This window comes from Channa argus, unplaced genomic scaffold (assembly GCF_033026475.1).
Source record: "Channa argus isolate prfri unplaced genomic scaffold, Channa argus male v1.0 Contig016, whole genome shotgun sequence".
NCBI classification, from domain to species: Eukaryota; Metazoa; Chordata; class Actinopteri; order Anabantiformes; family Channidae; genus Channa; species Channa argus.
This window is the reverse complement of record NW_027125235.1, coordinates 170,323-192,764: the sequence shown is the minus strand read 5'-3', so window position 1 is coordinate 192,764 and position 22,442 is coordinate 170,323. Positions and strand designations below refer to the sequence as shown.

The following is a 22,442-nucleotide window of genomic DNA, read 5'->3' as shown; positions in this document are numbered from 1 at the left end:
TCTTCTTGCAATTACGCTTTGTCAGCCATGACAACTGGCCGAAAAGTGCAGCGCGCCACAGCAAGGTGTAGCAACAACAGGGCCCCCGTGCGCGTTCTGCATTTCCCCCTGCAGGCATAGGGGGCAACGTTTCCATCCCGCCACAGGGCCCGTTTACCGCTCCCCGCGTTGCCCGTCTCCTTTTCTCGCTCCTCGCTCAAGATCTGCAAGCAGCTGAGCGTTTGCTAGCCCGCCTGGAAAAGGCAGGATCTTAGTCTGTCCGCAATCTGATTGGCTCGGCCAAAGGGCCGGGGCGGCCTCAGGGAAATGGGAGCTGCCTGGGAAATGGAACGCCTCGCAAGCCGAGAAGGGGGTTCCGCGAAGGTGGTGAGTGGTGCGACGAGGGACTTCGGCCCCACACGAAGGCAGGAGCGTCCTTACTCTGGTTTCTCTTCATCACGCACAAGTCTTTCGCCTTTTACTAAAGACTTCCGTGGAGAGGAATACCAATGAGTTAAATTCCATTTTTGGCAGGCTTTGCCTTCTGGCAGAGCCCTGTGAGTTTGTCAAACGTCAAAGCAGCTGTGTCCGTGGAGAGGTCGGCCTGTGCAAAGAGAGCACGGCCGTGGGTGGGTGCTCAGCAGCGGCCAGTGTTACGTCCAGTTAACAATACTGCACCGCGACACTTGAGAAGTGTCAGAGGAGGTTGGCTCAGGCAGCAAAGAGTGGGGGTCATCGCTTCTCGGCCTTTTGGCTAAGATCAAGTGTAGTATCTGTTCTTATCAGTTTAATATCTGATATGTCCTCTACACGGGGACAACTTATTAAACGGATTTTTAGAACCGGGAGCTGAAAAAGGGGCTTGCTCCGTTCACTCCACGCATCGACCTGGCCTTGCAGTGCCGCTGGGAACGGTGCAGCCTTCTCTCCACCTGTGGACAAAAAAAAAAAACTTGCTCAGCTTTTCAGGGCGTGAGCCAAATGGGACGGCCGCCGGGGGTCACGCTAAGTACCCCTGCCGACTTAGTGGCGGCTTCTCGGTAGGCTCCTTTGGTTTTTGTCTTCTTGCAATTACGCTTTGTCAGCCATGACAACTGGCCGAAAAGTGCAGCGCGCCACAGCAAGGTGTAGCAACAACAGGGCCCCCGTGCGCGTTCTGCATTTCCCCCTGCAGGCATAGGGGGCAACGTTTCCATCCCGCCACAGGGCCCGTTTACCGCTCCCCGCGTTGCCCGTCTCCTTTTCTCGCTCCTCGCTCAAGATCTGCAAGCAGCTGAGCGTTTGCTAGCCCGCCTGGAAAAGGCAGGATCTTAGTCTGTCCGCAATCTGATTGGCTCGGCCAAAGGGCCGGGGCGGCCTCAGGGAAATGGGAGCTGCCTGGGAAATGGAACGCCTCGCAAGCCGAGAAGGGGGTTCCGCGAAGGTGGTGAGTGGTGCGACGAGGGACTTCGGCCCCACACGAAGGCAGGAGCGTCCTTACTCTGGTTTCTCTTCATCACGCACAAGTCTTTCGCCTTTTACTAAAGACTTCCGTGGAGAGGAATACCAATGAGTTAAATTCCATTTTTGGCAGGCTTTGCCTTCTGGCAGAGCCCTGTGAGTTTGTCAAACGTCAAAGCAGCTGTGTCCGTGGAGAGGTCGGCCTGTGCAAAGAGAGCACGGCCGTGGGTGGGTGCTCAGCAGCGGCCAGTGTTACGTCCAGTTAACAATACTGCACCGCGACACTTGAGAAGTGTCAGAGGAGGTTGGCTCAGGCAGCAAAGAGTGGGGGTCATCGCTTCTCGGCCTTTTGGCTAAGATCAAGTGTAGTATCTGTTCTTATCAGTTTAATATCTGATATGTTCTCTACACGGGGACAACTTATTAAACGGATTTTTAGAACCGGGAGCTGAAAAAGGGGCTTGCTCCGTTCACTCCACGCATCGACCTGGCCTTGCAGTGCCGCTGGGAACGGTGCAGCCTTCTCTCCACCTGTGGACAAAAAAAAAAAACTTGCTCAGCTTTTCAGGGCGTGAGCCAAATGGGACGGCCGCCGGGGGTCACGCTAAGTACCCCTGCCGACTTAGTGGCGGCTTCTCGGTAGGCTCCTTTGGTTTTTGTCTTCTTGCAATTACGCTTTGTCAGCCATGACAACTGGCCGAAAAGTGCAGCGCGCCACAGCAAGGTGTAGCAACAACAGGGCCCCCGTGCGCGTTCTGCATTTCCGCCTGCAGGCATAGGGGGCAACGTTTCCATCCCGCCACAGGGCCCGTTTACCGCTCCCCGCGTTGCCCGTCTCCTTTTCTCGCTCCTCGCTCAAGATCTGCAAGCAGCTGAGCGTTTGCTAGCCCGCCTGGAAAAGGCAGGATCTTAGTCTGTCCGCAATCTGATTGGCTCGGCCAAAGGGCCGGGGCGGCCTCAGGGAAATGGGAGCTGCCTGGGAAATGGAACGCCTCGCAAGCCGAGAAGGGGGTTCCGCGAAGGTGGTGAGTGGTGCGACGAGGGACTTCGGCCCCACACGAAGGCAGGAGCGTCCTTACTCTGGTTTCTCTTCATCACGCACAAGTCTTTCGCCTTTTACTAAAGACTTCCGTGGAGAGGAATACCAATGAGTTAAATTCCATTTTTGGCAGGCTTTGCCTTCTGGCAGAGCCCTGTGAGTTTGTCAAACGTCAAAGCAGCTGTGTCCGTGGAGAGGTCGGCCTGTGCAAAGAGAGCACGGCCGTGGGTGGGTGCTCAGCAGCGGCCAGTGTTACGTCCAGTTAACAATACTGCACCGCGACACTTGAGAAGTGTCAGAGGAGGTTGGCTCAGGCAGCAAAGAGTGGGGGTCATCGCTTCTCGGCCTTTTGGCTAAGATCAAGTGTAGTATCTGTTCTTATCAGTTTAATATCTGATATGTCCTCTACACGGGGACAACTTATTAAACGGATTTTTAGAACCGGGAGCTGAAAAAGGGGCTTGCTCCGTTCACTCCACGCATCGACCTGGCCTTGCAGTGCCGCTGGGAACGGTGCAGCCTTCTCTCCACCTGTGGACAAAAAAAAAAAACTTGCTCAGCTTTTCAGGGCGTGAGCCAAATGGGACGGCCGCCGGGGGTCACGCTAAGTACCCCTGCCAACTTAGTGGCGGCTTCTCGGTAGGCTCCTTTGGTTTTTGTCTTCTTGCAATTACGCTTTGTCAGCCATGACAACTGGCCGAAAAGTGCAGCGCGCCATAGCAAGGTGTAGCAACAACAGGGCCCCCGTGCGCGTTCTGCATTTCCGCCTGCAGGCATAGGGGGCAACGTTTCCATCCCGCCACAGGGCCCGTTTACCGCTCCCCGCGTTGCCCGTCTCCTTTTCTCGCTCCTCGCTCAAGATCTGCAAGCAGCTGAGCGTTTGCTAGCCCGCCTGGAAAAGGCAGGATCTTAGTCTGTCCGCAATCTGATTGGCTCGGCCAAAGGGCCGGGGCGGCCTCAGGGAAATGGGAGCTGCCTGGGAAATGGAACGCCTCGCAAGCCGAGAAGGGGGTTCCGCGAAGGTGGTGAGTGGTGCGACGAGGGACTTCGGCCCCACACGAAGGCAGGAGCGTCCTTACTCTGGTTTCTCTTCATCACGCACAAGTCTTTCGCCTTTTACTAAAGACTTCCGTGGAGAGGAATACCAATGAGTTAAATTCCATTTTTGGCAGGCTTTGCCTTCTGGCAGAGCCCTGTGAGTTTGTCAAACGTCAAAGCAGCTGTGTCCGTGGAGAGGTCGGCCTGTGCAAAGAGAGCACGGCCGTGGGTGGGTGCTCAGCAGCGGCCAGTGTTACGTCCAGTTAACAATACTGCACCGCGACACTTGAGAAGTGTCAGAGGAGGTTGGCTCAGGCAGCAAAGAGTGGGGGTCATCGCTTCTCGGCCTTTTGGCTAAGATCAAGTGTAGTATCTGTTCTTATCAGTTTAATATCTGATATGTCCTCTACACGGGGACAACTTATTAAACGGATTTTTAGAACCGGGAGCTGAAAAAGGGGCTTGCTCCGTTCACTCCACGCATAGACCTGGCCTTGCAGTGCCGCTGGGAACGGTGCAGCCTTCTCTCCACCTGTGGACAAAAAAAAAAAACTTGCTCAGCTTTTCAGGGCGTGAGCCAAATGGGACGGCCGCCGGGGGTCACGCTAAGTACCCCTGCCGACTTAGTGGCGGCTTCTCGGTAGGCTCCTTTGGTTTTTGTCTTCTTGCAATTACGCTTTGTCAGCCATGACAACTGGCCGAAAAGTGCAGCGCGCCACAGCAAGGTGTAGCAACAACAGGGCCCCCGTGCGCGTTCTGCATTTCCCCCTGCAGGCATAGGGGGCAACGTTTCCATCCCGCCACAGGGCCCGTTTACCGCTCCCCGCGTTGCCCGTCTCCTTTTCTCGCTCCTCGCTCAAGATCTGCAAGCAGCTGAGCGTTTGCTAGCCCGCCTGGAAAAGGCAGGATCTTAGTCTGTCCGCAATCTGATTGGCTCGGCCAAAGGGCCGGGGCGGCCTCAGGGAAATGGGAGCTGCCTGGGAAATGGAACGCCTCGCAAGCCGAGAAGGGGGTTCCGCGAAGGTGGTGAGTGGTGCGACGAGGGACTTCGGCCCCACACGAAGGCAGGAGCGTCCTTACTCTGGTTTCTCTTCATCACGCACAAGTCTTTCGCCTTTTACTAAAGACTTCCGTGGAGAGGAATACCAATGAGTTAAATTCCATTTTTGGCAGGCTTTGCCTTCTGGCAGAGCCCTGTGAGTTTGTCAAACGTCAAAGCAGCTGTGTCCGTGGAGAGGTCGGCCTGTGCAAAGAGAGCACGGCCGTGGGTGGGTGCTCAGCAGCGGCCAGTGTTACGTCCAGTTAACAATACTGCACCGCGACACTTGAGAAGTGTCAGAGGAGGTTGGCTCAGGCAGCAAAGAGTGGGGGTCATCGCTTCTCGGCCTTTTGGCTAAGATCAAGTGTAGTATCTGTTCTTATCAGTTTAATATCTGATATGTCCTCTACACGGGGACAACTTATTAAACGGATTTTTAGAACCGGGAGCTGAAAAAGGGGCTTGCTCCGTTCACTCCACGCATCGACCTGGCCTTGCAGTGCCGCTGGGAACGGTGCAGCCTTCTCTCCACCTGTGGACAAAAAAAAAAAACTTGCTCAGCTTTTCAGGGCGTGAGCCAAATGGGACGGCCGCCGGGGGTCACGCTAAGTACCCCTGCCGACTTAGTGGCGGCTTCTCGGTAGGCTCCTTTGGTTTTTGTCTTCTTGCAATTACGCTTTGTCAGCCATGACAACTGGCCGAAAAGTGCAGCGCGCCACAGCAAGGTGTAGCAACAACAGGGCCCCCGTGCGCGTTCTGCATTTCCCCCTGCAGGCATAGGGGGCAACGTTTCCATCCCGCCACAGGGCCCGTTTACCGCTCCCCGCGTTGCCCGTCTCCTTTTCTCGCTCCTCGCTCAAGATCTGCAAGCAGCTGAGCGTTTGCTAGCCCGCCTGGAAAAGGCAGGATCTTAGTCTGTCCGCAATCTGATTGGCTCGGCCAAAGGGCCGGGGCGGCCTCAGGGAAATGGGAGCTGCCTGGGAAATGGAACGCCTCGCAAGCCGAGAAGGGGGTTCCGCGAAGGTGGTGAGTGGTGCGACGAGGGACTTCGGCCCCACACGAAGGCAGGAGCGTCCTTACTCTGGTTTCTCTTCATCACGCACAAGTCTTTCGCCTTTTACTAAAGACTTCCGTGGAGAGGAATACCAATGAGTTAAATTCCATTTTTGGCAGGCTTTGCCTTCTGGCAGAGCCCTGTGAGTTTGTCAAACGTCAAAGCAGCTGTGTCCGTGGAGAGGTCGGCCTGTGCAAAGAGAGCACGGCCGTGGGTGGGTGCTCAGCAGCGGCCAGTGTTACGTCCAGTTAACAATACTGCACCGCGACACTTGAGAAGTGTCAGAGGAGGTTGGCTCAGGCAGCAAAGAGTGGGGGTCATCGCTTCTCAGCCTTTTGGCTAAGATCAAGTGTAGTATCTGTTCTTATCAGTTTAATATCTGATATGTCCTCTACACGGGGACAACTTATTAAACGGATTTTTAGAACCGGGAGCTGAAAAAGGGGCTTGCTCCGTTCACTCCACGCATCGACCTGGCCTTGCAGTGCCGCTGGGAACGGTGCAGCCTTCTCTCCACCTGTGGACAAAAAAAAAAAACTTGCTCAGCTTTTCAGGGCGTGAGCCAAATGGGACGGCCGCCGGGGGTCACGCTAAGTACCCCTGCCGACTTAGTGGCGGCTTCTCGGTAGGCTCCTTTGGTTTTTGTCTTCTTGCAATTACGCTTTGTCAGCCATGACAACTGGCCGAAAAGTGCAGCGCGCCACAGCAAGGTGTAGCAACAACAGGGCCCCCGTGCGCGTTCTGCATTTCCGCCTGCAGGCATAGGGGGCAACGTTTCCATCCCGCCACAGGGCCCGTTTACCGCTCCCCGCGTTGCCCGTCTCCTTTTCTCGCTCCTCGCTCAAGATCTGCAAGCAGCTGAGCGTTTGCTAGCCCGCCTGGAAAAGGCAGGATCTTAGGTTGTCCGCAATCTGATTGGCTCGGCCAAAGGGCCGGGGCGGCCTCAGGGAAATGGGAGCTGCCTGGGAAATGGAACGCCTCGCAAGCCGAGAAGGGGGTTCCGCGAAGGTGGTGAGTGGTGCGACGAGGGACTTCGGCCCCACACGAAGGCAGGAGCGTCCTTACTCTGGTTTCTCTTCATCACGCACAAGTCTTTCGCCTTTTACTAAAGACTTCCGTGGAGAGGAATACCAATGAGTTAAATTCCATTTTTGGCAGGCTTTGCCTTCTGGCAGAGCCCTGTGAGTTTGTCAAACGTCAAAGCAGCTGTGTCCGTGGAGAGGTCGGCCTGTGCAAAGAGAGCACGGCCGTGGGTGGGTGCTCAGCAGCGGCCAGTGTTACGTCCAGTTAACAATACTGCACCGCGACACTTGAGAAGTGTCAGAGGAGGTTGGCTCAGGCAGCAAAGAGTGGGGGTCATCGCTTCTCGGCCTTTTGGCTAAGATCAAGTGTAGTATCTGTTCTTATCAGTTTAATATCTGATATGTCCTCTACACGGGGACAACTTATTAAACGGATTTTTAGAACCGGGAGCTGAAAAAGGGGCTTGCTCCGTTCACTCCACGCATCGACCTGGCCTTGCAGTGCCGCTGGGAACGGTGCAGCCTTCTCTCCACCTGTGGACAAAAAAAAAAAACTTGCTCAGCTTTTCAGGGCGTGAGCCAAATGGGACGGCCGCCGGGGGTCACGCTAAGTACCCCTGCCGACTTAGTGGCGGCTTCTCGGTAGGCTCCTTTGGTTTTTGTCTTCTTGCAATTACGCTTTGTCAGCCATGACAACTGGCCGAAAAGTGCAGCGCGCCACAGCAAGGTGTAGCAACAACAGGGCCCCCGTGCGCGTTCTGCATTTCCCCCTGCAGGCATAGGGGGCAACGTTTCCATCCCGCCACAGGGCCCGTTTACCGCTCCCCGCGTTGCCCGTCTCCTTTTCTCGCTCCTCGCTCAAGATCTGCAAGCAGCTGAGCGTTTGCTAGCCCGCCTGGAAAAGGCAGGATCTTAGTCTGTCCGCAATCTGATTGGCTCGGCCAAAGGGCCGGGGCGGCCTCAGGGAAATGGGAGCTGCCTGGGAAATGGAACGCCTCGCAAGCCGAGAAGGGGGTTCCGCGAAGGTGGTGAGTGGTGCGACGAGGGACTTCGGCCCCACACGAAGGCAGGAGCGTCCTTACTCTGGTTTCTCTTCATCACGCACAAGTCTTTCGCCTTTTACTAAAGACTTCCGTGGAGAGGAATACCAATGAGTTAAATTCCATTTTTGGCAGGCTTTGCCTTCTGGCAGAGCCCTGTGAGTTTGTCAAACGTCAAAGCAGCTGTGTCCGTGGAGAGGTCGGCCTGTGCAAAGAGAGCACGGCCGTGGGTGGGTGCTCAGCAGCGGCCAGTGTTACGTCCAGTTAACAATACTGCACCGCGACACTTGAGAAGTGTCAGAGGAGGTTGGCTCAGGCAGCAAAGAGTGGGGGTCATCGCTTCTCGGCCTTTTGGCTAAGATCAAGTGTAGTATCTGTTCTTATCAGTTTAATATCTGATATGTCCTCTACACGGGGACAACTTATTAAACGGATTTTTAGAACCGGGAGCTGAAAAAGGGGCTTGCTCCGTTCACTCCACGCATCGACCTGGCCTTGCAGTGCCGCTGGGAACGGTGCAGCCTTCTCTCCACCTGTGGACAAAAAAAAAAAACTTGCTCAGCTTTTCAGGGCGTGAGCCAAATGGGACGGCCGCCGGGGGTCACGCTAAGTACCCCTGCCGACTTAGTGGCGGCTTCTCGGTAGGCTCCTTTGGTTTTTGTCTTCTTGCAATTACGCTTTGTCAGCCATGACAACTGGCCGAAAAGTGCAGCGCGCCACAGCAAGGTGTAGCAACAACAGGGCCCCCGTGCGCGTTCTGCATTTCCCCCTGCAGGCATAGGGGGCAACGTTTCCATCCCGCCACAGGGCCCGTTTACCGCTCCCCGCGTTGCCCGTCTCCTTTTCTCGCTCCTCGCTCAAGATCTGCAAGCAGCTGAGCGTTTGCTAGCCCGCCTGGAAAAGGCAGGATCTTAGTCTGTCCGCAATCTGATTGGCTCGGCCAAAGGGCCGGGGCGGCCTCATGGAAATGGGAGCTGCCTGGGAAATGGAACGCCTCGCAAGCCGAGAAGGGGGTTCCGCGAAGGTGGTGAGTGGTGCGACGAGGGACTTCGGCCCCACACGAAGGCAGGAGCGTCCTTACTCTGGTTTCTCTTCATCACGCACAAGTCTTTCGCCTTTTACTAAAGACTTCCGTGGAGAGGAATACCAATGAGTTAAATTCCATTTTTGGCAGGCTTTGCCTTCTGGCAGAGCCCTGTGAGTTTGTCAAACGTCAAAGCAGCTGTGTCCGTGGAGAGGTCGGCCTGTGCAAAGAGAGCACGGCCGTGGGTGGGTGCTCAGCAGCGGCCAGTGTTACGTCCAGTTAACAATACTGCACCGCGACACTTGAGAAGTGTCAGAGGAGGTTGGCTCAGGCAGCAAAGAGTGGGGGTCATCGCTTCTCGGCCTTTTGGCTAAGATCAAGTGTAGTATCTGTTCTTATCAGTTTAATATCTGATATGTTCTCTACACGGGGACAACTTATTAAACGGATTTTTAGAACCGGGAGCTGAAAAAGGGGCTTGCTCCGTTCACTCCACGCATCGACCTGGCCTTGCAGTGCCGCTGGGAACGGTGCAGCCTTCTCTCCACCTGTGGACAAAAAAAAAAAACTTGCTCAGCTTTTCAGGGCGTGAGCCAAATGGGACGGCCGCCGGGGGTCACGCTAAGTACCCCTGCCGACTTAGTGGCGGCTTCTCGGTAGGCTCCTTTGGTTTTTGTCTTCTTGCAATTACGCTTTGTCAGCCATGACAACTGGCCGAAAAGTGCAGCGCGCCACAGCAAGGTGTAGCAACAACAGGGCCCCCGTGCGCGTTCTGCATTTCCCCCTGCAGGCATAGGGGGCAACGTTTCCATCCCGCCACAGGGCCCGTTTACCGCTCCCCGCGTTGCCCGTCTCCTTTTCTCGCTCCTCGCTCAAGATCTGCAAGCAGCTGAGCGTTTGCTAGCCCGCCTGGAAAAGGCAGGATCTTAGTCTGTCCGCAATCTGATTGGCTCGGCCAAAGGGCCGGGGCGGCCTCAGGGAAATGGGAGCTGCCTGGGAAATGGAACGCCTCGCAAGCCGAGAAGGGGGTTCCGCGAAGGTGGTGAGTGGTGCGACGAGGGACTTCGGCCCCACACGAAGGCAGGAGCGTCCTTACTCTGGTTTCTCTTCATCACGCACAAGTCTTTCGCCTTTTACTAAAGACTTCCGTGGAGAGGAATACCAATGAGTTAAATTCCATTTTTGGCAGACTTTGCCTTCTGGCAGAGCCCTGTGAGTTTGTCAAACGTCAAAGCAGCTGTGTCCGTGGAGAGGTCGGCCTGTGCAAAGAGAGCACGGCCGTGGGTGGGTGCTCAGCAGCGGCCAGTGTTACGTCCAGTTAACAATACTGCACCGCGACACTTGAGAAGTGTCAGAGGAGGTTGGCTCACGCAGCAAAGAGTGGGGGTCATCGCTTCTCGGCCTTTTGGCTAAGATCAAGTGTAGTATCTGTTCTTATCAGTTTAATATCTGATATGTCCTCTACACGGGGACAACTTATTAAACGGATTTTTAGAACCGGGAGCTGAAAAAGGGGCTTGCTCCGTTCACTCCACGCATCGACCTGGCCTTGCAGTGCCGCTGGGAACGGTGCAGCCTTCTCTCCACCTGTGGACAAAAAAAAAAAACTTGCTCAGCTTTTCAGGGCGTGAGCCAAATGGGACGGCCGCCGGGGGTCACGCTAAGTACCCCTGCTGACTTAGTGGCGGCTTCTCGGTAGGCTCCTTTGGTTTTTGTCTTCTTGCAATTACGCTTTGTCAGCCATGACAACTGGCCGAAAAGTGCAGCGCGCCACAGCAAGGTGTAGCAACAACAGGGCCCCCGTGCGCGTTCTGCATTTCCGCCTGCAGGCATAGGGGGCAACGTTTCCATCCCGCCACAGGGCCCGTTTACCGCTCCCCGCGTTGCCCGTCTCCTTTTCTCGCTCCTCGCTCAAGATCTGCAAGCAGCTGAGCGTTTGCTAGCCCGCCTGGAAAAGGCAGGATCTTAGTCTGTCCGCAATCTGATTGGCTCGGCCAAAGGGCCGGGGCGGCCTCAGGGAAATGGGAGCTGCCTGGGAAATGGAACGCCTCGCAAGCCGAGAAGGGGGTTCCGCGAAGGTGGTGAGTGGTGCGACGAGGGACTTCGGCCCCACACGAAGGCAGGAGCGTCCTTACTCTGGTTTCTCTTCATCACGCACAAGTCTTTCGCCTTTTACTAAAGACTTCCGTGGAGAGGAATACCAATGAGTTAAATTCCATTTTTGGCAGGCTTTGCCTTCTGGCAGAGCCCTGTGAGTTTGTCAAACGTCAAAGCAGCTGTGTCCGTGGAGAGGTCGGCCTGTGCAAAGAGAGCACGGCCGTGGGTGGGTGCTCAGCAGCGGCCAGTGTTACGTCCAGTTAACAATACTGCACCGCGACACTTGAGAAGTGTCAGAGGAGGTTGGCTCAGGCAGCAAAGAGTGGGGGTCATCGCTTCTCGGCCTTTTGGCTAAGATCAAGTGTAGTATCTGTTCTTATCAGTTTAATATCTGATATGTCCTCTACACGGGGACAACTTATTAAACGGATTTTTAGAACCGGGAGCTGAAAAAGGGGCTTGCTCCGTTCACTCCACGCATCGACCTGGCCTTGCAGTGCCGCTGGGAACGGTGCAGCCTTCTCTCCACCTGTGGACAAAAAAAAAAAACTTGCTCAGCTTTTCAGGGCGTGAGCCAAATGGGACGGCCGCCGGGGGTCACGCTAAGTACCCCTGCCGACTTAGTGGCGGCTTCTCGGTAGGCTCCTTTGGTTTTTGTCTTCTTGCAATTACGCTTTGTCAGCCATGACAACTGGCCGAAAAGTGCAGCGCGCCACAGCAAGGTGTAGCAACAACAGGGCCCCCGTGCGCGTTCTGCATTTCCGCCTGCAGGCATAGGGGGCAACGTTTCCATCCCGCCACAGGGCCCGTTTACCGCTCCCCGCGTTGCCCGTCTCCTTTTCTCGCTCCTCGCTCAAGATCTGCAAGCAGCTGAGCGTTTGCTAGCCCGCCTGGAAAAGGCAGGATCTTAGTCTGTCCGCAATCTGATTGGCTCGGCCAAAGGGCCGGGGCGGCCTCAGGGAAATGGGAGCTGCCTGGGAAATGGAACGCCTCGCAAGCCGAGAAGGGGGTTCCGCGAAGGTGGTGAGTGGTGCGACGAGGGACTTCGGCCCCACACGAAGGCAGGAGCGTCCTTACTCTGGTTTCTCTTCATCACGCACAAGTCTTTCGCCTTTTACTAAAGACTTCCGTGGAGAGGAATACCAATGAGTTAAATTCCATTTTTGGCAGGCTTTGCCTTCTGGCAGAGCCCTGTGAGTTTGTCAAACGTCAAAGCAGCTGTGTCCGTGGAGAGGTCGGCCTGTGCAAAGAGAGCACGGCCGTGGGTGGGTGCTCAGCAGCGGCCAGTGTTACGTCCAGTTAACAATACTGCACCGCGACACTTGAGAAGTGTCAGAGGAGGTTGGCTCAGGCAGCAAAGAGTGGGGGTCATCGCTTCTCGGCCTTTTGGCTAAGATCAAGTGTAGTACCTGTTCTTATCAGTTTAATATCTGATATGTCCTCTACACGGGGACAACTTATTAAACGGATTTTTAGAACCGGGAGCTGAAAAAGGGGCTTGCTCCGTTCACTCCACGCATCGACCTGGCCTTGCAGTGCCGCTGGGAACGGTGCAGCCTTCTCTCCACCTGTGGACAAAAAAAAAAAAACTTGCTCAGCTTTTCAGGGCGTGAGCCAAATGGGACGGCCGCCGGGGGTCACGCTAAGTACCCCTGCCGACTTAGTGGCGGCTTCTCGGTAGGCTCCTTTGGTTTTTGTCTTCTTGCAATTACGCTTTGTCAGCCATGACAACTGGCCGAAAAGTGCAGCGCGCCACAGCAAGGTGTAGCAACAACAGGGCCCCCGTGCGCGTTCTGCATTTCCGCCTGCAGGCATAGGGGGCAACGTTTCCATCCCGCCACAGGGCCCGTTTACCGCTCCCCGCGTTGCCCGTCTCCTTTTCTCGCTCCTCGCTCAAGATCTGCAAGCAGCTGAGCGTTTGCTAGCCCGCCTGGAAAAGGCAGGATCTTAGTCTGTCCGCAATCTGATTGGCTCGGCCAAAGGGCCGGGGCGGCCTCAGGGAAATGGGAGCTGCCTGGGAAATGGAACGCCTCGCAAGCCGAGAAGGGGGTTCCGCGAAGGTGGTGAGTGGTGCGACGAGGGACTTCGGCCCCACACGAAGGCAGGAGCGTCCTTACTCTGGTTTCTCTTCATCACGCACAAGTCTTTCGCCTTTTACTAAAGACTTCCGTGGAGAGGAATACCAATGAGTTAAATTCCATTTTTGGCAGGCTTTGCCTTCTGGCAGAGCCCTGTGAGTTTGTCAAACGTCAAAGCAGCTGTGTCCGTGGAGAGGTCGGCCTGTGCAAAGAGAGCACGGCCGTGGGTGGGTGCTCAGCAGCGGCCAGTGTTACGTCCAGTTAACAATACTGCACCGCGACACTTGAGAAGTGTCAGAGGAGGTTGGCTCAGGCAGCAAAGAGTGGGGGTCATCGCTTCTCGGCCTTTTGGCTAAGATCAAGTGTAGTATCTGTTCTTATTAGTTTAATATCTGATATGTCCTCTACACGGGGACAACTTATTAAACGGATTTTTAGAACCGGGAGCTGAAAAAGGGGCTTGCTCCGTTCACTCCACGCATCGACCTGGCCTTGCAGTGCCGCTGGGAACGGTGCAGCCTTCTCTCCACCTGTGGACAAAAAAAAAAAACTTGCTCAGCTTTTCAGGGCGTGAGCCAAATGGGACGGCCGCCGGGGGTCACGCTAAGTACCCCTGCCGACTTAGTGGCGGCTTCTCGGTAGGCTCCTTTGGTTTTTGTCTTCTTGCAATTACGCTTTGTCAGCCATGACAACTGGCCGAAAAGTGCAGCGCGCCACAGCAAGGTGTAGCAACAACAGGGCCCCCGTGCGCGTTCTGCATTTCCCCCTGCAGGCATAGGGGGCAACGTTTCCATCCCGCCACAGGGCCCGTTTACCGCTCCCCGCGTTGCCCGTCTCCTTTTCTCGCTCCTCGCTCAAGATCTGCAAGCAGCTGAGCGTTTGCTAGCCCGCCTGGAAAAGGCAGGATCTTAGTCTGTCCGCAATCTGATTGGCTCGGCCAAAGGGCCGGGGCGGCCTCAGGGAAATGGGAGCTGCCTGGGAAATGGAACGCCTCGCAAGCCGAGAAGGGGGTTCCGCGAAGGTGGTGAGTGGTGCGACGAGCGACTTCGGCCCCACACGAAGGCAGGAGCGTCCTTACTCTGGTTTCTCTTCATCACGCACAAGTCTTTCGCCTTTTACTAAAGACTTCCGTGGAGAGGAATACCAATGAGTTAAATTCCATTTTTGGCAGGCTTTGCCTTCTGGCAGAGCCCTGTGAGTTTGTCAAACGTCAAAGCAGCTGTGTCCGTGGAGAGGTCGGCCTGTGCAAAGAGAGCACGGCCGTGGGTGGGTGCTCAGCAGCGGCCAGTGTTACGTCCAGTTAACAATACTGCACCGCGACACTTGAGAAGTGTCAGAGGAGGTTGGCTCAGGCAGCAAAGAGTGGGGGTCATCGCTTCTCGGCCTTTTGGCTAAGATCAAGTGTAGTATCTGTTCTTATCAGTTTAATATCTGATATGTCCTCTACACGGGGACAACTTATTAAACGGATTTTTAGAACCGGGAGCTGAAAAAGGGGCTTGCTCCGTTCACTCCACGCATCGACCTGGCCTTGCAGTGCCGCTGGGAACGGTGCAGCCTTCTCTCCACCTGTGGACAAAAAAAAAAAACTTGCTCAGCTTTTCAGGGCGTGAGCCAAATGGGACGGCCGCCGGGGGTCACGCTAAGTACCCCTGCCGACTTAGTGGCGGCTTCTCGGTAGGCTCCTTTGGTTTTTGTCTTCTTGCAATTACGCTTTGTCAGCCATGACAACTGGCCGAAAAGTGCAGCGCGCCACAGCAAGGTGTAGCAACAACAGGGCCCCCGTGCGCGTTCTGCATTTCCGCCTGCAGGCATAGGGGGCAACGTTTCCATCCCGCCACAGGGCCCGTTTACCGCTCCCCGCGTTGCCCGTCTCCTTTTCTCGCTCCTCGCTCAAGATCTGCAAGCAGCTGAGCGTTTGCTAGCCCGCCTGGAAAAGGCAGGATCTTAGTCTGTCCGCAATCTGATTGGCTCGGCCAAAGGGCCGGGGCGGCCTCAGGGAAATGGGAGCTGCCTGGGAAATGGAACGCCTCGCAAGCCGAGAAGGGGGTTCCGCGAAGGTGGTGAGTGGTGCGACGAGGGACTTCGGCCCCACACGAAGGCAGGAGCGTCCTTACTCTGGTTTCTCTTCATCACGCACAAGTCTTTCGCCTTTTACTAAAGACTTCCGTGGAGAGGAATACCAATGAGTTAAATTCCATTTTTGGCAGGCTTTGCCTTCTGGCAGAGCCCTGTGAGTTTGTCAAACGTCAAAGCAGCTGTGTCCGTGGAGAGGTCGGCCTGTGCAAAGAGAGCACGGCCGTGGGTGGGTGCTCAGCAGCGGCCAGTGTTACGTCCAGTTAACAATACTGCACCGCGACACTTGAGAAGTGTCAGAGGAGGTTGGCTCAGGCAGCAAAGAGTGGGGGTCATCGCTTCTCGGCCTTTTGGCTAAGATCAAGTGTAGTATCTGTTCTTATCAGTTTAATATCTGATATGTCCTCTACACGGGGACAACTTATTAAACGGATTTTTAGAACCGGGAGCTGAAAAAGGGGCTTGCTCCGTTCACTCCACGCATCGACCTGGCCTTGCAGTGCCGCTGGGAACGGTGCAGCCTTCTCTCCACCTGTGGACAAAAAAAAAAAACTTGCTCAGCTTTTCAGGGCGTGAGCCAAATGGGACGGCCGCCGGGGGTCACGCTAAGTACCCCTGCCGACTTAGTGGCGGCTTCTCGGTAGGCTCCTTTGGTTTTTGTCTTCTTGCAATTACGCTTTGTCAGCCATGACAACTGGCCGAAAAGTGCAGCGCGCCACAGCAAGGTGTAGCAACAACAGGGCCCCCGTGCGCGTTCTGCATTTCCGCCTGCAGGCATAGGGGGCAACGTTTCCATCCCGCCACAGGGCCCGTTTACCGCTCCCCGCGTTGCCCGTCTCCTTTTCTCGCTCCTCGCTCAAGATCTGCAAGCAGCTGAGCGTTTGCTAGCCCGCCTGGAAAAGGCAGGATCTTAGTCTGTCCGCAATCTGATTGGCTCGGCCAAAGGGCCGGGGCGGCCTCAGGGAAATGGGAGCTGCCTGGGAAATGGAACGCCTCGCAAGCCGAGAAGGGGGTTCCGCGAAGGTGGTGAGTGGTGCGACGAGGGACTTCGGCCCCACACGAAGGCAGGAGCGTCCTTACTCTGGTTTCTCTTCATCACGCACAAGTCTTTCGCCTTTTACTAAAGACTTCCGTGGAGAGGAATACCAATGAGTTAAATTCCATTTTTGGCAGGCTTTGCCTTCTGGCAGAGCCCTGTGAGTTTGTCAAACGTCAAAGCAGCTGTGTCCGTGGAGAGGTCGGCCTGTGCAAAGAGAGCACGGCCGTGGGTGGGTGCTCAGCAGCGGCCAGTGTTACGTCCAGTTAACAATACTGCACCGCGACACTTGAGAAGTGTCAGAGGAGGTTGGCTCAGGCAGCAAAGAGTGGGGGTCATCGCTTCTCGGCCTTTTGGCTAAGATCAAGTGTAGTATCTGTTCTTATCAGTTTAATATCTGATATGTCCTCTACACGGGGACAACTTATTAAACGGATTTTTAGAACCGGGAGTTGAAAAAGGGGCTTGCTCCGTTCACTCCACGCATCGACCTGGCCTTGCAGTGCCGCTGGGAACGGTGCAGCCTTCTCTCCACCTGTGGACAAAAAAAAAAAACTTGCTCAGCTTTTCAGGGCGTGAGCCAAATGGGACGGCCGCCGGGGGTCACGCTAAGTACCCCTGCCGACTTAGTGGCGGCTTCTCGGTAGGCTCCTTTGGTTTTTGTCTTCTTGCAATTACGCTTTGTCAGCCATGACAACTGGCCGAAAAGTGCAGCGCGCCACAGCAAGGTGTAGCAACAACAGGGCCCCCGTGCGCGTTCTGCATTTCCCCCTGCAGGCATAGGGGGCAACGTTTCCATCCCGCCACAGGGCCCGTTTACCGCTCCCCGCGTTGCCCGTCTCCTTTTCTCGCTCCTCGCTCAAGATCTGCAAGCAGCTGAGCGTTTGCTAGCCCGCCTGGAAAAGGCAGGATCTTAGTCTGTCCGCAATCTGATTGGCTCGGCCAAAGGGCCGGGGCGGCCTCAGGGAAATGGGAGCTGCCTGGGAAATGGAACGCCTCGCAAGCCGAGAAGGGGGTTCCGCGAAGGTGGTGAGTGGTGCGACGAGGGACTTCGGCCCCACACGAAGGCAGGAGCGTCCTTACTCTGGTTTCTCTTCATCACGCACAAGTCTTTCGCCTTTTACTAAAGACTTCCGTGGAGAGGAATACCAATGAGTTAAATTCCATTTTTGGCAGGCTTTGCCTTCTGGCAGAGCCCTGTGAGTTTGTCAAACGTCAAAGCAGCTGTGTCTGTGGAGAGGTCGGCCTGTGCAAAAAAAAAAAACTTGCTCAGCTTTTCAGGGCGTGAGCCAAATGGGACGGCCGCCGGGGGTCACGCTAAGTACCCCTGCCGACTTAGTGGCGGCTTCTCGGTAGGCTCCTTTGGTTTTTGTCTTCTTGCAATTACGCTTTGTCAGCCATGACAACTGGCCGAAAAGTGCAGCGCGCCACAGCAAGGTGTAGCAACAACAGGGCCCCCGTGCGCGTTCTGCATTTCCCCCTGCAGGCATAGGGGGCAACGTTTCCATCCCGCCACAGGGCCCGTTTACCGCTCCCCGCGTTGCCCGTCTCCTTTTCTCGCTCCTCGCTCAAGATCTGCAAGCAGCTGAGCGTTTGCTAGCCCGCCTGGAAAAGGCAGGATCTTAGTCTGTCCGCAATCTGATTGGCTCGGCCAAAGGGCCGGGGCGGCCTCAGGGAAATGGGAGCTGCCTGGGAAATGGAACGCCTCGCAAGCCGAGAAGGGGGTTCCGCGAAGGTGGTGAGTGGTGCGACGAGGGACTTCGGCCCCACACGAAGGCAGGAGCGTCCTTACTCTGGTTTCTCTTCATCACGCACAAGTCTTTCGCCTTTTACTAAAGACTTCCGTGGAGAGGAATACCAATGAGTTAAATTCCATTTTTGGCAGGCTTTGCCTTCTGGCAGAGCCCTGTGAGTTTGTCAAACGTCAAAGCAGCTGTGTCCGTGGAGAGGTCGGCCTGTGCAAAGAGAGCACGGCCGTGGGTGGGTGCTCAGCAGCGGCCAGTGTTACGTCCAGTTAACAATACTGCACCGCGACACTTGAGAAGTGTCAGAGGAGGTTGGCTCAGGCAGCAAAGAGTGGGGGTCATCGCTTCTCGGCCTTTTGGCTAAGATCAAGTGTAGTATCTGTTCTTATCAGTTTAATATCTGATATGTCCTCTACACGGGGACAACTTATTAAACGGATTTTTAGAACCGGGAGCTGAAAAAGGGGCTTGCTCCGTTCACTCCACGCATCGACCTGGCCTTGCAGTGCCGCTGGGAACGGTGCAGCCTTCTCTCCACCTGTGGACAAAAAAAAAAAACTTGCTCAGCTTTTCAGGGCGTGAGCCAAATGGGACGGCCGCCGGGGGTCACGCTAAGTACCCCTGCCGACTTAGTGGCGGCTTCTCGGTAGGCTCCTTTGGTTTTTGTCTTCTTGCAATTACGCTTTGTCAGCCATGACAACTGGCCGAAAAGTGCAGCGCGCCACAGCAAGGTGTAGCAACAACAGGGCCCCCGTGCGCGTTCTGCATTTCCCCCTGCAGGCATAGGGGGCAACGTTTCCATCCCGCCACAGGGCCCGTTTACCGCTCCCCGCGTTGCCCGTCTCCTTTTCTCGCTCCTCGCTCAAGATCTGCAAGCAGCTGAGCGTTTGCTAGCCCGCCTGGAAAAGGCAGGATCTTAGTCTGTCCGCAATCTGATTGGCTCGGCCAAAGGGCCGGGGCGGCCTCAGGGAAATGGGAGCTGCCTGGGAAATGGAACGCCTCGCAAGCCGAGAAGGGGGTTCCGCGAAGGTGGTGAGTGGTGCGACGAGGGACTTCGGCCCCACACGAAGGCAGGAGCGTCCTTACTCTGGTTTCTCTTCATCACGCACAAGTCTTTCGCCTTTTACTAAAGACTTCCGTGGAGAGGAATACCAATGAGTTAAATTCCATTTTTGGCAGGCTTTGCCTTCTGGCAGAGCCCTGTGAGTTTGTCAAACGTCAAAGCAGCTGTGTCCGTGGAGAGGTCGGCCTGTGCAAAGAGAGCACGGCCGTGGGTGGGTGCTCAGCAGCGGCCAGTGTTACGTCCAGTTAACAATACTGCACCGCGACACTTGAGAAGTGTCAGAGGAGGTTGGCTCAGGCAGCAAAGAGTGGGGGTCATCGCTTCTCGGCCTTTTGGCTAAGATCAAGTGTAGTATCTGTTCTTATCAGTTTAATATCTGATATGTCCTCTACACGGGGACAACTTATTAAACGGATTTTTAGAACCGGGAGCTGAAAAAGGGGCTTGCTCCGTTCACTCCACGCATCGACCTGGCCTTGCAGTGCCGCTGGGAACGGTGCAGCCTTCTCTCCACCTGTGGACAAAAAAAAAAAACTTGCTCAGCTTTTCAGGGCGTGAGCCAAATGGGACGGCCGCCGGGGGTCACGCTAAGTACCCCTGCCGACTTAGTGGCGGCTTCTCGGTAGGCTCCTTTGGTTTTTGTCTTCTTGCAATTACGCTTTGTCAGCCATGACAACTGGCCGAAAAGTGCAGCGCGCCACAGCAAGGTGTAGCAACAACAGGGCCCCCGTGCGCGTTCTGCATTTCCCCCTGCAGGCATAGGGGGCAACGTTTCCATCCCGCCACAGGGCCCGTTTACCGCTCCCCGCGTTGCCCGTCTCCTTTTCTCGCTCCTCGCTCAAGATCTGCAAGCAGCTGAGCGTTTGCTAGCCCGCCTGGAAAAGGCAGGATCTTAGTCTGTCCGCAATCTGATTGGCTCGGCCAAAGGGCCGGGGCGGCCTCAGGGAAATGGGAGCTGCCTGGGAAATGGAACGCCTCGCAAGCCGAGAAGGGGGTTCCGCGAAGGTGGTGAGTGGTGCGACGAGCGACTTCGGCCCCACACGAAGGCAGGAGCGTCCTTACTCTGGTTTCTCTTCATCACGCACAAGTCTTTCGCCTTTTACTAAAGACTTCCGTGGAGAGGAATACCAATGAGTTAAATTCCATTTTTGGCAGGCTTTGCCTTCTGGCAGAGCCCTGTGAGTTTGTCAAACGTCAAAGCAGCTGTGTCCGTGGAGAGGTCGGCCTGTGCAAAGAGAGCACGGCCGTGGGTGGGTGCTCAGCAGCGGCCAGTGTTACGTCCAGTTAACAATACTGCACCGCGACACTTGAGAAGTGTCAGAGGAGGTTGGCTCAGGCAGCAAAGAGTGGGGGTCATCGCTTCTCGGCCTTTTGGCTAAGATCAAGTGTAGTATCTGTTCTTATCAGTTTAATATCTGATATGTCCTCTACACGGGGACAACTTATTAAACGGATTTTTAGAACCGGGAGCTGAAAAAGGGGCTTGCTCCGTTCACTCCACGCATCGACCTGGCCTTGCAGTGCCGCTGGGAACGGTGCAGCCTTCTCTCCACCTGTGGACAAAAAAAAAAAACTTGCTCAGCTTTTCAGGGCGTGAGCCAAATGGGACGGCCGCCGGGGGTCACGCTAAGTACCCCTGCCGACTTAGTGGCGGCTTCTCGGTAGGCTCCTTTGGTTTTTGTCTTCTTGCAATTACGCTTTGTCAGCCATGACAACTGGCCGAAAAGTGCAGCGCGCCACAGCAAGGTGTAGCAACAACAGGGCCCCCGTGCGCGTTCTGCATTTCCCCCTGCAGGCATAGGGGGCAACGTTTCCATCCCGCCACAGGGCCCGTTTACCGCTCCCCGCGTTGCCCGTCTCCTTTTCTCGCTCCTCGCTCAAGATCTGCAAGCAGCTGAGCGTTTGCTAGCCCGCCTGGAAAAGGCAGGATCTTAGTCTGTCCGCAATCTGATTGGCTCGGCCAAAGGGCCGGGGCGGCCTCAGGGAAATGGGAGCTGCCTGGGAAATGGAACGCCTCGCAAGCCGAGAAGGGGGTTCCGCGAAGGTGGTGAGTGGTGCGACGAGGGACTTCGGCCCCACACGAAGGCAGGAGCGTCCTTACTCTGGTTTCTCTTCATCACGCACAAGTCTTTTGCCTTTTACTAAAGACTTCCGTGGAGAGGAATACCAATGAGTTAAATTCCATTTTTGGCAGGCTTTGCCTTCTGGCAGAGCCCTGTGAGTTTGTCAAACGTCAAAGCAGCTGTGTCCGTGGAGAGGTCGGCCTGTGCAAAGAGAGCACGGCCGTGGGTGGGTGCTCAGCAGCGGCCAGTGTTACGTCCAGTTAACAATACTGCACCGCGACACTTGAGAAGTGTCAGAGGAGGTTGGCTCACGCAGCAAAGAGTGGGGGTCATCGCTTCTCGGCCTTTTGGCTAAGATCAAGTGTAGTATCTGTTCTTATCAGTTTAATATCTGATATGTCCTCTACACGGGGACAACTTATTAAACGGATTTTTAGAACCGGGAGCTGAAAAAGGGGCTTGCTCCGTTCACTCCACGCATCGACCTGGCCTTGCAGTGCCGCTGGGAACGGTGCAGCCTTCTCTCCACCTGTGGACAAAAAAAAAAAACTTGCTCAGCTTTTCAGGGCGTGAGCCAAATGGGACGGCCGCCGGGGGTCACGCTAAGTACCCCTGCCGACTTAGTGGCGGCTTCTCGGTAGGCTCCTTTGGTTTTTGTCTTCTTGCAATTACGCTTTGTCAGCCATGACAACTGGCCGAAAAGTGCAGCGCGCCACAGCAAGGTGTAGCAACAACAGGGCCCCCGTGCGCGTTCTGCATTTCCGCCTGCAGGCATAGGGGGCAACGTTTCCATCCCGCCACAGGGCCCGTTTACCGCTCCCCGCGTTGCCCGTCTCCTTTTCTCGCTCCTCGCTCAAGATCTGCAAGCAGCTGAGCGTTTGCTAGCCCGCCTGGAAAAGGCAGGATCTTAGTCTGTCCGCAATCTGATTGGCTCGGCCAAAGGGCCGGGGCGGCCTCAGGGAAATGGGAGCTGCCTGGGAAATGGAACGCCTCGCAAGCCGAGAAGGGGGTTCCGCGAAGGTGGTGAGTGGTGCGACGAGGGACTTCGGCCCCACACGAAGGCAGGAGCGTCCTTACTCTGGTTTCTCTTCATCACGCACAAGTCTTTCGCCTTTTACTAAAGACTTCCGTGGAGAGGAATACCAATGAGTTAAATTCCATTTTTGGCAGGCTTTGCCTTCTGGCAGAGCCCTGTGAGTTTGTCAAACGTCAAAGCAGCTGTGTCCGTGGAGAGGTCGGCCTGTGCAAAGAGAGCACGGCCGTGGGTGGGTGCTCAGCAGCGGCCAGTGTTACGTCCAGTTAACAATACTGCACCGCGACACTTGAGAAGTGTCAGAGGAGGTTGGCTCAGGCAGCAAAGAGTGGGGGTCATCGCTTCTCGGCCTTTTGGCTAAGATCAAGTGTAGTATCTGTTCTTATCAGTTTAATATCTGATATGTCCTCTACACGGGGACAACTTATTAAACGGATTTTTAGAACCGGGAGCTGAAAAAGGGGCTTGCTCCGTTCACTCCACGCATCGACCTGGCCTTGCAGTGCCGCTGGGAACGGTGCAGCCTTCTCTCCACCTGTGGACAAAAAAAAAAAACTTGCTCAGCTTTTCAGGGCG

The 22,442-nt window shown here is 55.6% G+C and overlaps 43 non-coding genes across 43 annotated transcripts; all 43 read left to right on the top strand.

Annotated features, from left to right (window-relative positions):
- Window positions 1-416: 416 nt before the first annotated feature.
- LOC137113468 (U5 spliceosomal RNA) lies at window positions 417-532 on the top strand. The gene has a single exon (XR_010912597.1). It is a non-coding gene; the product is annotated as a U5 spliceosomal RNA (small nuclear RNA).
- A 181-nt stretch (window positions 533-713) lies between these two features.
- Window positions 714-904, top strand: LOC137114020 (U2 spliceosomal RNA). Its single transcript, XR_010913135.1, has one exon. It is a non-coding gene; the product is annotated as a U2 spliceosomal RNA (small nuclear RNA).
- A 551-nt stretch (window positions 905-1,455) lies between these two features.
- On the top strand, window positions 1,456-1,571 carry LOC137113467 (U5 spliceosomal RNA). The gene has a single exon (XR_010912595.1). It is a non-coding gene; the product is annotated as a U5 spliceosomal RNA (small nuclear RNA).
- Window positions 1,572-1,752: 181 nt separating this feature from the next.
- On the top strand, window positions 1,753-1,943 carry LOC137114299 (U2 spliceosomal RNA). The gene has a single exon (XR_010913406.1). It is a non-coding gene; the product is annotated as a U2 spliceosomal RNA (small nuclear RNA).
- Window positions 1,944-2,494: 551 nt separating this feature from the next.
- On the top strand, window positions 2,495-2,610 carry LOC137113466 (U5 spliceosomal RNA). The gene has a single exon (XR_010912594.1). It is a non-coding gene; the product is annotated as a U5 spliceosomal RNA (small nuclear RNA).
- A 181-nt stretch (window positions 2,611-2,791) lies between these two features.
- Window positions 2,792-2,982, top strand: LOC137114019 (U2 spliceosomal RNA). Its single transcript, XR_010913134.1, has one exon. It is a non-coding gene; the product is annotated as a U2 spliceosomal RNA (small nuclear RNA).
- Window positions 2,983-3,533: 551 nt separating this feature from the next.
- On the top strand, window positions 3,534-3,649 carry LOC137113465 (U5 spliceosomal RNA). Its single transcript, XR_010912593.1, has one exon. It is a non-coding gene; the product is annotated as a U5 spliceosomal RNA (small nuclear RNA).
- A 181-nt stretch (window positions 3,650-3,830) lies between these two features.
- On the top strand, window positions 3,831-4,021 carry LOC137114386 (U2 spliceosomal RNA). Its single transcript, XR_010913488.1, has one exon. It is a non-coding gene; the product is annotated as a U2 spliceosomal RNA (small nuclear RNA).
- Window positions 4,022-4,572: 551 nt separating this feature from the next.
- Window positions 4,573-4,688, top strand: LOC137113464 (U5 spliceosomal RNA). Its single transcript, XR_010912592.1, has one exon. It is a non-coding gene; the product is annotated as a U5 spliceosomal RNA (small nuclear RNA).
- A 181-nt stretch (window positions 4,689-4,869) lies between these two features.
- Window positions 4,870-5,060, top strand: LOC137114018 (U2 spliceosomal RNA). Its single transcript, XR_010913133.1, has one exon. It is a non-coding gene; the product is annotated as a U2 spliceosomal RNA (small nuclear RNA).
- A 551-nt stretch (window positions 5,061-5,611) lies between these two features.
- Window positions 5,612-5,727, top strand: LOC137113461 (U5 spliceosomal RNA). Its single transcript, XR_010912590.1, has one exon. It is a non-coding gene; the product is annotated as a U5 spliceosomal RNA (small nuclear RNA).
- A 181-nt stretch (window positions 5,728-5,908) lies between these two features.
- Window positions 5,909-6,099, top strand: LOC137114261 (U2 spliceosomal RNA). Its single transcript, XR_010913369.1, has one exon. It is a non-coding gene; the product is annotated as a U2 spliceosomal RNA (small nuclear RNA).
- A 551-nt stretch (window positions 6,100-6,650) lies between these two features.
- On the top strand, window positions 6,651-6,766 carry LOC137113460 (U5 spliceosomal RNA). Its single transcript, XR_010912589.1, has one exon. It is a non-coding gene; the product is annotated as a U5 spliceosomal RNA (small nuclear RNA).
- Window positions 6,767-6,947: 181 nt separating this feature from the next.
- On the top strand, window positions 6,948-7,138 carry LOC137114017 (U2 spliceosomal RNA). The gene has a single exon (XR_010913132.1). It is a non-coding gene; the product is annotated as a U2 spliceosomal RNA (small nuclear RNA).
- Window positions 7,139-7,689: 551 nt separating this feature from the next.
- On the top strand, window positions 7,690-7,805 carry LOC137113459 (U5 spliceosomal RNA). Its single transcript, XR_010912588.1, has one exon. It is a non-coding gene; the product is annotated as a U5 spliceosomal RNA (small nuclear RNA).
- A 181-nt stretch (window positions 7,806-7,986) lies between these two features.
- On the top strand, window positions 7,987-8,177 carry LOC137114016 (U2 spliceosomal RNA). The gene has a single exon (XR_010913131.1). It is a non-coding gene; the product is annotated as a U2 spliceosomal RNA (small nuclear RNA).
- A 551-nt stretch (window positions 8,178-8,728) lies between these two features.
- LOC137113458 (U5 spliceosomal RNA) lies at window positions 8,729-8,844 on the top strand. The gene has a single exon (XR_010912587.1). It is a non-coding gene; the product is annotated as a U5 spliceosomal RNA (small nuclear RNA).
- A 181-nt stretch (window positions 8,845-9,025) lies between these two features.
- LOC137114298 (U2 spliceosomal RNA) lies at window positions 9,026-9,216 on the top strand. The gene has a single exon (XR_010913405.1). It is a non-coding gene; the product is annotated as a U2 spliceosomal RNA (small nuclear RNA).
- A 551-nt stretch (window positions 9,217-9,767) lies between these two features.
- On the top strand, window positions 9,768-9,883 carry LOC137113329 (U5 spliceosomal RNA). The gene has a single exon (XR_010912463.1). It is a non-coding gene; the product is annotated as a U5 spliceosomal RNA (small nuclear RNA).
- Window positions 9,884-10,064: 181 nt separating this feature from the next.
- On the top strand, window positions 10,065-10,255 carry LOC137114015 (U2 spliceosomal RNA). Its single transcript, XR_010913130.1, has one exon. It is a non-coding gene; the product is annotated as a U2 spliceosomal RNA (small nuclear RNA).
- Window positions 10,256-10,806: 551 nt separating this feature from the next.
- LOC137113457 (U5 spliceosomal RNA) lies at window positions 10,807-10,922 on the top strand. The gene has a single exon (XR_010912586.1). It is a non-coding gene; the product is annotated as a U5 spliceosomal RNA (small nuclear RNA).
- A 181-nt stretch (window positions 10,923-11,103) lies between these two features.
- On the top strand, window positions 11,104-11,294 carry LOC137114014 (U2 spliceosomal RNA). Its single transcript, XR_010913129.1, has one exon. It is a non-coding gene; the product is annotated as a U2 spliceosomal RNA (small nuclear RNA).
- Window positions 11,295-11,845: 551 nt separating this feature from the next.
- On the top strand, window positions 11,846-11,961 carry LOC137113456 (U5 spliceosomal RNA). The gene has a single exon (XR_010912585.1). It is a non-coding gene; the product is annotated as a U5 spliceosomal RNA (small nuclear RNA).
- Window positions 11,962-12,142: 181 nt separating this feature from the next.
- Window positions 12,143-12,333, top strand: LOC137114353 (U2 spliceosomal RNA). Its single transcript, XR_010913457.1, has one exon. It is a non-coding gene; the product is annotated as a U2 spliceosomal RNA (small nuclear RNA).
- Window positions 12,334-12,885: 552 nt separating this feature from the next.
- On the top strand, window positions 12,886-13,001 carry LOC137113455 (U5 spliceosomal RNA). The gene has a single exon (XR_010912584.1). It is a non-coding gene; the product is annotated as a U5 spliceosomal RNA (small nuclear RNA).
- A 181-nt stretch (window positions 13,002-13,182) lies between these two features.
- Window positions 13,183-13,373, top strand: LOC137114374 (U2 spliceosomal RNA). The gene has a single exon (XR_010913477.1). It is a non-coding gene; the product is annotated as a U2 spliceosomal RNA (small nuclear RNA).
- A 551-nt stretch (window positions 13,374-13,924) lies between these two features.
- LOC137113454 (U5 spliceosomal RNA) lies at window positions 13,925-14,040 on the top strand. Its single transcript, XR_010912583.1, has one exon. It is a non-coding gene; the product is annotated as a U5 spliceosomal RNA (small nuclear RNA).
- A 181-nt stretch (window positions 14,041-14,221) lies between these two features.
- LOC137114012 (U2 spliceosomal RNA) lies at window positions 14,222-14,412 on the top strand. The gene has a single exon (XR_010913127.1). It is a non-coding gene; the product is annotated as a U2 spliceosomal RNA (small nuclear RNA).
- A 551-nt stretch (window positions 14,413-14,963) lies between these two features.
- On the top strand, window positions 14,964-15,079 carry LOC137113453 (U5 spliceosomal RNA). Its single transcript, XR_010912582.1, has one exon. It is a non-coding gene; the product is annotated as a U5 spliceosomal RNA (small nuclear RNA).
- Window positions 15,080-15,260: 181 nt separating this feature from the next.
- LOC137114011 (U2 spliceosomal RNA) lies at window positions 15,261-15,451 on the top strand. Its single transcript, XR_010913126.1, has one exon. It is a non-coding gene; the product is annotated as a U2 spliceosomal RNA (small nuclear RNA).
- Window positions 15,452-16,002: 551 nt separating this feature from the next.
- On the top strand, window positions 16,003-16,118 carry LOC137113452 (U5 spliceosomal RNA). The gene has a single exon (XR_010912581.1). It is a non-coding gene; the product is annotated as a U5 spliceosomal RNA (small nuclear RNA).
- Window positions 16,119-16,299: 181 nt separating this feature from the next.
- On the top strand, window positions 16,300-16,490 carry LOC137113503 (U2 spliceosomal RNA). The gene has a single exon (XR_010912631.1). It is a non-coding gene; the product is annotated as a U2 spliceosomal RNA (small nuclear RNA).
- Window positions 16,491-17,041: 551 nt separating this feature from the next.
- Window positions 17,042-17,157, top strand: LOC137113450 (U5 spliceosomal RNA). The gene has a single exon (XR_010912579.1). It is a non-coding gene; the product is annotated as a U5 spliceosomal RNA (small nuclear RNA).
- Window positions 17,158-17,750: 593 nt separating this feature from the next.
- On the top strand, window positions 17,751-17,866 carry LOC137113449 (U5 spliceosomal RNA). The gene has a single exon (XR_010912578.1). It is a non-coding gene; the product is annotated as a U5 spliceosomal RNA (small nuclear RNA).
- Window positions 17,867-18,047: 181 nt separating this feature from the next.
- Window positions 18,048-18,238, top strand: LOC137114010 (U2 spliceosomal RNA). The gene has a single exon (XR_010913125.1). It is a non-coding gene; the product is annotated as a U2 spliceosomal RNA (small nuclear RNA).
- Window positions 18,239-18,789: 551 nt separating this feature from the next.
- Window positions 18,790-18,905, top strand: LOC137113448 (U5 spliceosomal RNA). Its single transcript, XR_010912577.1, has one exon. It is a non-coding gene; the product is annotated as a U5 spliceosomal RNA (small nuclear RNA).
- Window positions 18,906-19,086: 181 nt separating this feature from the next.
- On the top strand, window positions 19,087-19,277 carry LOC137114009 (U2 spliceosomal RNA). The gene has a single exon (XR_010913124.1). It is a non-coding gene; the product is annotated as a U2 spliceosomal RNA (small nuclear RNA).
- A 551-nt stretch (window positions 19,278-19,828) lies between these two features.
- Window positions 19,829-19,944, top strand: LOC137113446 (U5 spliceosomal RNA). Its single transcript, XR_010912576.1, has one exon. It is a non-coding gene; the product is annotated as a U5 spliceosomal RNA (small nuclear RNA).
- Window positions 19,945-20,125: 181 nt separating this feature from the next.
- On the top strand, window positions 20,126-20,316 carry LOC137114008 (U2 spliceosomal RNA). Its single transcript, XR_010913123.1, has one exon. It is a non-coding gene; the product is annotated as a U2 spliceosomal RNA (small nuclear RNA).
- A 551-nt stretch (window positions 20,317-20,867) lies between these two features.
- Window positions 20,868-20,983, top strand: LOC137113764 (U5 spliceosomal RNA). The gene has a single exon (XR_010912885.1). It is a non-coding gene; the product is annotated as a U5 spliceosomal RNA (small nuclear RNA).
- Window positions 20,984-21,164: 181 nt separating this feature from the next.
- On the top strand, window positions 21,165-21,355 carry LOC137114007 (U2 spliceosomal RNA). The gene has a single exon (XR_010913122.1). It is a non-coding gene; the product is annotated as a U2 spliceosomal RNA (small nuclear RNA).
- A 551-nt stretch (window positions 21,356-21,906) lies between these two features.
- On the top strand, window positions 21,907-22,022 carry LOC137113445 (U5 spliceosomal RNA). The gene has a single exon (XR_010912575.1). It is a non-coding gene; the product is annotated as a U5 spliceosomal RNA (small nuclear RNA).
- A 181-nt stretch (window positions 22,023-22,203) lies between these two features.
- On the top strand, window positions 22,204-22,394 carry LOC137114001 (U2 spliceosomal RNA). Its single transcript, XR_010913117.1, has one exon. It is a non-coding gene; the product is annotated as a U2 spliceosomal RNA (small nuclear RNA).
- The last annotated feature ends 48 nt before the right edge of the window (window positions 22,395-22,442 follow it).